The sequence below is a fragment of the Solanum dulcamara genome, chromosome 3 (genome assembly GCF_947179165.1).
Source record: "Solanum dulcamara chromosome 3, daSolDulc1.2, whole genome shotgun sequence".
NCBI lineage: Eukaryota > Viridiplantae > Streptophyta > Magnoliopsida > Solanales > Solanaceae > Solanum > Solanum dulcamara.
Genome location: NC_077239.1, coordinates 11,118,360 through 11,130,839, shown reverse-complemented (window position 1 = coordinate 11,130,839; position 12,480 = coordinate 11,118,360). Strand labels below are relative to the sequence as shown.

The 12,480-nt window shown below is 34.9% G+C and overlaps 1 pseudogene; it reads right to left on the bottom strand.

Moving 5' to 3' along the window:
- Positions 1-6,739: 6,739 nt before the first annotated feature.
- LOC129883445 (uncharacterized) lies at positions 6,740-9,716 on the bottom strand (annotated as a pseudogene).
- Between the last annotated feature and the right edge of the window lie 2,764 nt (positions 9,717-12,480).

The window sequence follows — 12,480 nt, the reverse complement described above, 5'->3', positions numbered from 1 at the left end:
ACTATGATCAAGTAGTTTTTGTGCCTTCAGTTGTTTAAGATCCTCCCCCCAAACGCCCTTGTTTGATTGCTAATGATAGAGTAGTATAGATGAAGAAGACAACCAATCCACTACCCAAGTGAACTTTTGGCCTTGTTTGTTTTTTCTTTTAAAAAGAACTTGAATCATAGTCTGTACATTGCAAGTTTATTTCTTATGTAAGTTTTAGACAATAAATTTAATCAACCATATTATGTTGTTTATAATTGTGTACATGGATTTTAAATGACTTTCAAAATTTAAAGCATTTATCCTTCCTCCAATTTTTTCAAATGACTTTCACCAAATGGTTCTTTTCTTTTCTCTTTCTTCCTATTTTTTAAATTAGCTTCTTAGCTTTTCGTATTTCTGGTTTTTATATTGCTGCATCATGCATAGAGCTAGCCCATAATGTTGGAAAAATGCAGGCTAACACAAAAATATATATAGCCAAATTAGTGGAAATAAAATAGAAAGATAATAACACCAATAATTTTACGTGGAATCTCCTTCAAAGAATGGAAAAACTACGAGTCAAGAAGAGCAATTGATATCACTATAGCAAGGAAGTTTACATTATGTAGTCTAAAGTACAATACTCAAAGTGACTACTACTACACAGTTAAAAGGAATAACACTCTTTTGTTTTTTCACCTTACTAAAAATATCGTTCACATTCTATTTTTCTTCGAATATTTTCTTATAGTCTATGGTATACCTTATTTTGCTCTCTAGTATTTTTTTTATCTTTATCTTGGTGTGTTCTTACAAATGAGCAAGAGTTATCTATTTATAAAAAATATTTGTCTCTATGATGTCATCAGTGATATCATGAAAATACAAATATTTTAAATTTTGGTAGGTTTATTGGTGAGATTTGGTTTGACAAAAATGGTGATATTTTGGTTGTTGAGATTTGCCGACTACCAAATTCAAATTTTTGACTCTCTAATTTTTAAACCTTGCAACAAAGTAAAAAAATAAATATTTATGTCATAGGATGGATCCCTATACATAAATCAACCACCTTTGTATGATTCTTTTTTTCTCTTTTCTGTAAGTCCATAAATTGTGTAATTCAGTGACTTATTATATGCTTATAGTTTATGCATTCGAAGTACTTTCATATGCACATATATTCAGAGGCGTATTCAGAATTTTGAGAGGATGGATGCACTATTACGAGTAGATGGATCTAAGATATAGCCGGTTGATCATTAGGTTATTAACACTGAATTCGTTAATTTTTTAGAATTATAGGTCCAAAATATATACTACTACTAGTTTTAAATTTTAATACACACATTTGGTTTAATTATATATATAAAAAAATAGGTGCTAAAAAGCTTTAATTTCCAATGTGACACCCTTGAAAATTTTGAAAGACTAAAGCAAAAAACAAAAGAATAATTAATTAAAACGCCAAAGGTGTTACTGATAACTAACCACTTGGAGAAGTGTAACTCAATTTTAGAAATTAAGAAACAACATAGATATAAGATTTAAATTTCTAACCTCACTTAGAGAGGTGCACCCAATCATCATCGCATTATATGATACTCTGAACGTGGGTTAACATATCTTACTTCTAAGTATTTTTAAGAAAAATATAACACTATTATATATGATTTAGGGAGGGGAACATGGATTCACGTGAACCCACGGACTCCCCCCTAGATACGCCCCTGCATGTATTGGTAGAAAATAGAGCCCACTAGCTGTTTTTCAGCTTTGTTTTTTATTTGTGAATTTTACCATGGGCTTAGGATGAATGACCTTCAAAGTTGGCATCACTGCATATCGTGAAAGACAATCCTTGTATAAGATATTTGAATATGTAATTTCTTTCTTTAAAGACTTGAATAATAAACCGAAGTGTCATTGGAACTCCATTAATTGAATAATAATTTGGAAGTTATTCGCTATCGAGTTGGTTCTTTAATTGACCCAATTATTCGCCTTTCTTGAATCCCGAGCCATGAAGTACATTTAACACAAATTGAAGGTTTTTTTAAAAACTTTCATCATCTTTGTTAATCTGCTTATAAAAGATTTTTTTTGATTTTTGTTGTCCCTGTTCTATTTTTTGGGTGTGATAGTAAATTATATGGTCCTATGTATGGTTCATTTTTCTTTATATGTCGAGATTTTGAACATTCTAGCTGGTCAACTAACTAGCAAATTTCAAAGTAAACAATGTTGGATATTGAAACATACTTCTTGCAAGTGGAACCCCTTTCATTTCATTGTAAACTGAAAAATGAGATGAAGAGAAAAGAAAAGGGTCCAAGGAAAAGCTCGTAAAATGTCATGTTTGAAGGCATATTATTTATGAGATGCAAAAGGATTTCATATTCAAAAGATATTTATTAGAAGCTTTAAATTTTGGTTATTGTTTCTTATATATGTATTAGTATTAGCATCAGCACGATATTAAAGAATATTGATCCTAGCTATTAAATTGTAGTCTAACTTACTGAGCATATTATTTAATAAAATCTCAATTGTTCTTTTATACTAATAATTTGTGGATCCATTTGGATTGGGATATTCACTGATGCATCCACGTTTTAGAATGTATTTTTCTTGTTTTGGCATAACTTTAAATTTTCTTGCATATTTTCAATTCATCCAGTATCTTGTTGTAATTTGAAATGGTGAACTCTCTTGGGAAATTCTATTAATGTCGTTGCGTGATTGGCTTGGACCTCATGATTTTTTCATGTTCTAGGACTGAATTTTCTAACTACGTAAGGTTTGAGTTGTTACGGCATTACAGCTTTGTAGGTTCCATCTTGGATTTAGATGTGTTAGCAGAACCGTGAAAATATAAAGAACAAGGAAGAACAACAATATTTAACATGGTTTGGATCAAAATGATCCTACGTCCTTCAGAGAATAACTGCCTTTATATTAACAAAAGAAATGGGAGAGATCCCAAATACAACTAAGAGAATTGCTCTATCAAGTCTCTACTCTTCTAATGTATTTTGCAAATGTCTTAGAATATAAGAAGACAAGAGAGAAATGTTTTTGAGATTTGTTTCTAATGAATCAAGAGCTATCTATTTATAAGAATAAATTCTTGCTCTTGATGTCATACATTACATCACATTTTGTCAAGATGTCAAAATTTACTAAACTTTCACCTACCAAGTTGCTACATTAAGACTATCTAGAATCTTGTCAATTTTAACAAATCTCCACCTTGGCAAGATTCTTCATTTTCAGCTTTCTTTCAACAACTTTTGGTTGTATCTTCAACCTCAACTCTTTCAATCTCCACCAAGGTTTGAGTTCTGAGTATACGTATGAACAACTCTGGCCAAAACATCTAAGCTTACTAGGAAATATCGTTGTAAGAAACAAGAAGAATCAAACCTTTGTTGAACACACTAGCTCCGCCTAGCAGTTGTTCTCCTAGAGTTTGCATCAGTTAATGCATACTCCCACCAAGTCCTTGCAGTGTGCAAACTTGGCAAGCAGGACTATCTTGGTCAGCATGTCTGTAACGTTATCATCTGTGATAACCTTCTCGACCTTGATAGCTCCCTCTTCAACGATATTTCGAATGAAATGGAATTTGACATCAATATGTTTGGTGCGCTCATGAAATCTTTGATTTTTAATTAAATGAATAGCACTTTGACTATCACATCTTAGAGTTGATTTCAGCTGAACCAAAGTCAATTCTGCCACCAAACCTTTCAACCAAATAGCTTCTTTCACTACCTCTATTGCTTCCACATATTCTGCCTCTGTTGTTGACAAAGCGACAATCGATTGTAAAGTCGATTCCAACAAATGACACTTTCAACGAGAGTAAAGATATATCCGATTGTGGACCTTCTTCTACTAAGATCCCCTGCATAATCAGAATCTTATAATTGAGAACTGAAATACCTTCACTTTTTTGAAAGGTTAGGCCAACATCAGAAGCTCCTTTAAGATATCTTAATATCCACTTGACAGCTTCCCAATGCCTTTTTCCTGGATTGGCCATGTACCTACTTACCACATTTATAGATTATGCAATATCTAGACGTGTGCACACCATAGCATACATAATGCTACCAACTGCACTAGCATAAGGAACTTTTGACATATGCTCTACCTCATCCCCAGAATGAGGCATTTGTAACTCTAAAAGCTTAAAATGAGAAGCTAATGGTATACTTATAGCCTTGCTTATTTGCATATTAAAGCTCTCAAGAACCTTTTCGATGTACCTCTTTTGAGAAAGATGTACAACACTATCTTCTCTTGAACTCTCCATTCTAAGAATTTTCTTTGTAGCTCCCAAATCCTTCATGTCAAATTCCTTGCTCAACAACTTTTTCAAAATATTTATCTCTGTGATGTTGTTAGCAGCAATAAGCATATCATCAACATACAATAGTAAATAAATCATAGAGTTACTAGACATTTTCTTGTGATACATAAAGCTATCAAATGCACTCCTCAAGAATCCATATGTAGTCATGAATGCATCAAACCATTTGTACCACTATCTATGGGATTGCTTCAAACCATACAAAGACTTCTTCAGTTGGCATACATGATCTTCTTTTCCCTCATCTAGGAAACCTTCAGGCTGTTCCATATAGATTGTCTCTTCCAGATCACCGTGTAAGAAAGCAGTTTTGACATCAAGTTGTTAAAGCTCCAAATCAAATTGTGCAACTAATGCTAGTAGCACGCAAATTGAGCTATGTTTCACGACTAGGGAGAAGATCTCATTATAGTCAATTCCCCCCTTCTAACTGAAACCCTTTGCAACTAATCTCACCTTGAACCTAGCATGTTCCACTTTTGGAATACCTTCTTTCTTTCTGTAGATCCATTTGCATTCAACTGTTTTCTTCCCCTTTGGCCTTTCAACTAAGACCGATGTATCATTTTTGTGAAGAGACTTCATCTCTTCAATCATGGCTAACCGCCATTGTGCAGCATCTTTGCAAAAAGTTGCTTCAACATACGAAGAGGGCTCGAGGTCTTTAATCTCTTCTTCTGCAGCTATGAATGCGTATGCAATCAGATTTGCATGCTCTATAAGACGTTCTGGTTTCCGTTTATGCCTTTTGTCCCTTCCCTTTGCAATTGTGTATGGTTCATTAACAACATGTTCTTCAAGATCTGTATCTTTTGACTTATCAAATTGAGACTCTTGATCCTTTTCCTTGGTATGCTCCACCCGCTCGTTGTTTTTGTTTCTTGATAACTCCATAAAAACTTTATGAGGATAAAGTATAGAGGATTCATCAAAGGCAACATCTCTACTAACTAAAAATTTGAGTAAAAGATAAACAACAAAATTTGCACCCTTTTACTCCATATACATACCTTACAAATATAACATTTTTAGCCCTTGATTCAAGCTTTCCTTCATTAACATGATAATAAGCAGGACACCCAAATATTCACAGGTATGAATAGTTATAGGGTTCACCTGACCATATTTCTTTCGGAGTCTTAAAGTCAAACGTTGATCTTGAAGATTGATTGACAAAATGAGTAGTAGTGTGAACAGCTTCAGCCCAAAGTACTTTGGATATTTTTTCTTGTAAGAGCATACAACGAGCCTTCTCAAGAAGAGTTCTATTCATTCTCTTAGCAACTGTATTCTGCTGTGGTGTGTGCCTGACCATCTTATGTCTTGCGATCCCATGAGCCTTGCAGAAATTATTAAACTCTTCACAGCAAAACTCCAGGCCATTATCTGTGCAAACATACTTGATTTTTCTCTCCATTTGATTCTCAACCAAAATCTTTCATTCTTGTAACACCCCCTAAAAGGTTGTATATGGGTATTGATTGATGGATCCTTTCATTCATGAAGCCCAAATGAATTATCAAAGTTTTTTATTTAATTCAAACTAAAACTTTATGGGTTTTCATATCATGATTCCAAATTCATAGGTTATTAAATATTTCAAGTTTAAATTACCTATCTTATATTAGCTCATGTTGTCATTTAAATGCATTGAATTGTTGAAATGGAGCGTTTGTAAAATAAAACTCATATCTCAGAGTAGGATGCTCCAAATTGGTTGATTCTTGAACGACATGAAACTAGACTTCTAGATCTACAATTCTTATGAAGACACCAAATTTTAATGAGTAATTTATCTTGTTCAAACGCAGCTCCACAATTCTTATGTGCATATGCAAGTACTTCAAATGCATAAACTATTAGCAAATAACAAAATTTACTGAATTACACTACTTATGGATTTACAGGAAAGAGAAAAAGAGAATCATACAGAGGTCGTTAACCTATGTGCTAGCTCTATTCAAATGCAACAATATAAGAACCAGAAATAAGAAAAGAAATGAAACATTTGGTGAAAGTCATTTGGAAAAACTGGAGAAACAATTAATGCTTTAAATGTTGAAAGTCATTTGAAATCCATGTATATACAATTACAAGCAACATAAGATGGTCGATTAAATTTTCCGTCCAACACTTAATTAAGAAAGAAAACTTTCAATATACAGAGTATCATTCAAGTTCTACTTAACGGTATAGCTTATTCTAGTTCTAATTAACAGCACAACTCTTTCTTGGTCTATAGAAGGGAAAACAAACATGGCCAAAATTTCACTTGGATGCTGGATTGAGTGTCTTCTTCATCTACACTACTCTATCATTAGCGATCACACAAAGGAGTTTAGGGAGGAGACGAAACTACTGAAGGCACCAAAATTACTTAATCATAGTCTAGAAGCCCTTGGCAGCAATCGAGTTTGTTTCTCTCTTGGCTTCAATGGTAGTTGCTTCTGCCTTATCCTTCTTCTTTCTTGAATATGTCACTATGGGTTGTTTGACAACATTTATGGAATCTCGATGAGTCTCTTCGCCCTTTGTCACATTGTTGTTTCCAACCACATACGACTTATCCATCTCTTTGCTTTCACCACATGTCCATTTTATGTTTGAAGTATCTACAACCTTTCCCTGTGCCTCAATTTCAGCATCTGTTGTGATTCTAAAATTCTAAAAGCAAGGCTGCAGGATCCAACTCTCAGCAACCAGTGGGAGTATTTGGTGTTTCTTGACCACTGAGAAAATATGAAGGGATCTAAAGCAAGAAGCAAAATATCTGTTCCCTTGGAATATGAAATACCTAGGGTCTAAATGCTGATGGAATAGCGACGTGAAGCTAACTAATTTGACTAATGGATCCACTATGACACCTTCCTTCTCAGTGTAGTCGCCAAGCACTTCCACCATATCAAAGGTGTATATCACATTATTCGGAGTTAGCACATTCCATTTAGGAGACCAATGTCTGTACAGAGCCAAAACATCTCCCTTTCTGGAAATATTTGGATAACACCTCCAGCCCCTTTCACTACTTGACCAAGTGGGAAAATGAATTGAGTATCTTATTAATTTCTTGCTTGGCTATCCTGAAATCTCCACTGTTCTTGAGGAAGCAAGAACCAACCCAATTAATTGGGTCGAGTTTAGAGTTATTTATCGAGTTCAACTAGCTGAATTATAGTTTAAATGGAATTTTAGATATCATATTGTGAATCAGAGCATAATAACGCGCCATGCAATCAATAGAATCATAAGCAGCCCAGAATTGATTCTCATCAAAAGATTTTTCTGTTCTATCCTTGTCAAAATTATGGAAGTTAGGATCAAGAAAAGTCATCGACTTAGCTTCTGGTTCAAAATCAAAAGAAGAACTAAAGACAGGCCACGTTTTCTGCTCGCGTAATATTTTGGAACCCACCACAACATCAAGAGCAGTTTTATCACTTCTTAAATCATTTTTTGATAACTTTAGCAGCAATTTGCTTCTTCTTTTCCAATTATTTTCCTTCAAAGATAAACTTTGAGAAGTAGCAGTTGTGCTCCATTCTTTAAGCTTCTTGGTGATCTGAATCCTTGCCTTATTCGCCATAATGGTTGCTCTTTCTGCAGCCAATTCACTAAGCTATGCGCTCCTCTTTATTAGCCTATCAGTTTTTGAACAGAAAGATATTGTAGATATATAGAGATAACTCTTAAATTTTAGAGGCGTCTGATCAATATCAAACCATCACCTTCACGTTGGTTCGTTCATGACTGTAACCCCTTTCTATAACCTTATACATAGTTCTTAACATATATTGATTTTTCTATGTGTTTTGAGGACATAAGTTTGATATTTAATCCCCTTCCTCCTCTTTCACGACCCAAAACCAGAGAAAAAAGTGGACTCAAAAGAAGTAGTGAACCAACAGATATCAATTAGTAGTAGAGTATCCCTTACACTTGAGAGCACTTTTTATATAATGAATTGTACGACGAATGCGTTCATTTACTATTTTGACTGATTCCATAGAAAGCTTAGCAATAGGCAATCTGTTCACAAATACTTGAAACCCGATAGTCAACAGCGATCCACTACAGTTAAAGCCATTATATTTCTTCCTAAAAAATAAATGTAGTTATTAGCATCAGAAAAATCTCAAAAATAATTAGGTACTATTGAAATTTCATATGGCAAGAGTGCCACACTAGCAGAGACGTCCCTATTCATCACCACATTCTTTGCTAGAGACTCGATTGTTGCATATACTAAAAAAATCCTATTGCGTCCATGAAAATGTCTTGGGAGATCATCATGTATCTTCTATTAGAACTGGTGTCATCCCCCTACAAGTTTAAACCAAACGAAATAGCTTATTTAGAAATCAATGATTAGCTACAACAGCTAATGTTGTCAAGTTTTTAGAAAGCATAACAATTAATCACTCACATTAGCAAAGAAAGGATAGATACTACTATCAAGATTTTGACCGTTGAAAATGTGGACCATCAATATTCATGAATTAATTGCTTTTCTTCTGAAAAGCCCCCTGGTTCAATGCACTCATAGCTGCTTCTGCATGAGCTCTCTTCAAACTTCCCCTAGTTGTAATAGCTTACACACTATTTGTATCTCTCTTCTTAAAAACTTGATCCTGCTGAATATTTGCTCTAACTGTTGAGCCAAAGAAAAAATAACCAGATTGTACTGAATTTGAAGTTGTAGGGATCTTCACACCTGAAGCAGAAGATCTATTAGCAGTAGGATAGTTTGTACCCTGCTGCTGGCGGGAAGACTGCGGAAAAGACGAAACTTGAATTTTCATGGAAACACCTACCTCCCTTACCCTAAAAGGCCGGTGACATTTAGGGCACATAATACTTTTGATTTGGTGAAACTTTAACTATTAATAACATATTTGGCATGTATCTCAAGATGTCCAGAATATATCAACTTTTGATGGCTGGGGAGCCACCGGGGCGAACTGGAAATTAGCATTAGTTGACTTTTTTGCAATAGCTGGGTTCATGGAGAAATTATGAAATCTGTGTTGGTTGCCTTACAGGGATGCATTCCGGTTTTCATGCATCATTCTTTTTGTTTTATAGATCATCATATAACAAACTCCATGCTTTAGATATAATCTTAAACACCTCATCTGCCCCAACAGATTTGTTCTTTTCAGGGTAATGAGCTAGAGCAAGCCTTCTGTAGTGTTTCCTTATTGTTTCATCATCAGCTAAGGGCTCTACAGAAAGGATACCGTAATTATCCACTTCACCATAAGTCTTCTTCTCATGAGTAGCCTAAACAACATGGATTGCTACTAATGGTCTTGACCTAACTCACTGGTGAGCCTCTATTCCTGTGTCTCTTGAGTAGATTGCCCATGGAAAGGAGCTTACTCAAAGATCTGTCCTCTTGGTGCTAAGTACTACTCACAATTGAATTATACGGATACACTGAATAATAATATTGATAAACTGAGACTGAAATGATTGACACTTTATCTAAAAGCAAACATGTTGTTTATGTTGTTCATGAGAAGAAGACTTATGGTGAAGTGGATATTTATGGTTTCCTTTCTGTAGAGACCTCAGCTGACGGTGAAACAATAAAGAAACACTTCACAAGGCTTGCTCTAGCTCATCACCCTGATAAAAACAAATTTGTTAGGGCATATGGGGCATTTAGGATAATTGTTTTATGATAATCGGTAGAACTAAAATAATGATGGACGACAATAAGAGGAATGAATTCCTGCAAAACAACTAGCATGGATTTCATAATTTCTCCATGAACCCAGCAAATGCAAGAAACTCAACTAATGCTAATTTCCAGCCCACCCTGGTGGCTCCCTAGCCATCACAAGTTGAGACATTTTGGGCATCTTGCATTACTGCCAAATACATTATGAATACTTAAATCTTCACCAAATCAAAATTATTATGTGTCCCAAAGGTCACCGGCCTTTTATGGCAAGGGAGGTAGGTGTTCCCATGAAATTTCAAGCTTCATCTATTCCATGATCTTCCTGCCAGTAGCAGTAGGGTACAAACTATCCTGCTTCTAATGGATCTTCTATTTCAGGTGTGAAGATCCCTAGATCTTCAAATTCAATAGAATCTTGTTATTCTGGCTTTGGATCAATAGTTAGAGCAAGCATTCAACAGGATCAAGTTTTTAAGAAGAGAGATACACATACTGTGTATGCTATTACAGCTGGGGAAAATTTGAAGAGAGCTCATGTAAAAGCAGCTATGAGTACATTGAACCAAGAGGCTTTTCAGAAGAAAAACAATTCTTTCATGAAGACTGATGGTCCACATTTTCAAAGGTCAAAATCTTGATAGTAGTATCTCAATTTTCTTTGTTAATGTGAGTGATTACTATTTTGCTTTCTAAAAACATGATAGATTAGCTGTTGTAGCTAATCATTTATTTCTAAATAAGCTTTTCTTTTGGTTTGGACTTGGAAGGGCATGACACCAGTTCTAATAGAAAATACATGATGATCTTGCAAGACATTTCATAGATCAATAGGATCCGTTTAGTATAAGCAACAATCAATTCTCTAGCAAAGAATGTGGTGATGAATGGGGAGGTCTCTTCTTGTATGGAACTCTTGCCATCTAGAATTCCAATAGTTCCTAATTATTTTTGAGATTTTTCTGATGCTAATAACAACATTGATTTTTTGGGAAGAAAGATAATGGCTTTAACAGTGATGGATCGTTGGTGACTATTGGGTTTCAAGTATTTGTGAACAGCTCGCCTGCTGCAAAGCTTTTTATGGAATCGGTCAAAGAAGTAAATGATCGCATTTCTCGCACAATTCATGGGTTAAAAGTGATCTCAAGTGTGAGTGATACTCTAGGACTACTTGATATCTGTTTGTTCACTACTTCTTTTGATTTTTTTTTCTTGTTTTGTGTCAGAAGAGAGAAGGAATGAGATTAAATATCAAACTTATGTCTGCAAAATACATAAAAAGGAGTCAGTGCATGTTAAGAACTATATATAAGGTTATAGAAAGGGGTTAGAGTCAAGAACAAACCAAAGTAAAGGTGATGTTTTGATATTGATCAGATGCCTTCAAAGATTAACAGTTAGCTCTATATATCTATATATGTCTTTCTGTTCAAAAGTTGATAGTCTAATTAAAAGGAATGCATAGCTTAATGAATTGATTGCAGAGTGGGCTACCATTGTGGCGAAAAGGCTAGGATTGAGATCACCAAGAAGATTAAAGAATGGAGCACAACTGCTACTTCTCAAACTTCATCTAAGAAGGAAATAAAAGTGGAAAAGAAGAAGAAAATTGCTCCTGAAGTTATCAAAAATGATCTGAGAAATGGGATAAAACTACTCATAATGCTGTGGTAGGTTCCAAAATATTACGCGAGCAGAAAACGTGACCTGCCTTTAGTGCTCCTTTTGATTTAGAACTAGAAGGTAAATCGAGGACTATTTCTGATCCTGTCTTCCATAATCTTGATGAGGATAGAACGGAAAACTCTTTTGATGAGAATTAACTCTTGGCTGCCTATTGTGTTGATGATGGCATGCCGCGCTATTATTCTTTTATTCACCATATGATATCTAAAAATCTATTTAAACTACAATTCAGTTGGTTGAACTTTAAAAACGACTCCGAACTCGGCCCCAATTAATTGGGTTGGTTCTAGCGTTCTCAAAACCAGTGAAGATTCAGGATAGGCAAGCAAGAAATCAATAAGATGCTCAATTCTTTTTCCCACAAGGTCAACTGAGAGAAAGGGGCTGGCAGTGTTATCCAAATATTCCCTAGAAAGGGGATGTTTGGGCTCTGTATAAGCATTGGTCTCCTAAATAGAATGTGCTAACTCCGAATAATATGATATACAACTTTGATATGGTGGAAGTGCTTGGCGACTACACTTAGAAAGAAGGTGTCATAGTTGATCCATTAGTCAAAGCTGTTGGCTTCACATCGGTATTCAGTCAGCATTTGGACCCTAGATATTTTCATATTCCAAGGGAAGAGATGTTTCTCTTCTCTCTTCAGATCCCTTCATATTTGCTCACTGGACAAGAAGCACCAAATGCTCCCACTGGTTGCTGGGAGTTGGATCCTGCAGCCCAACATCTAGAACTTTTTAGTCATGGAAGATGC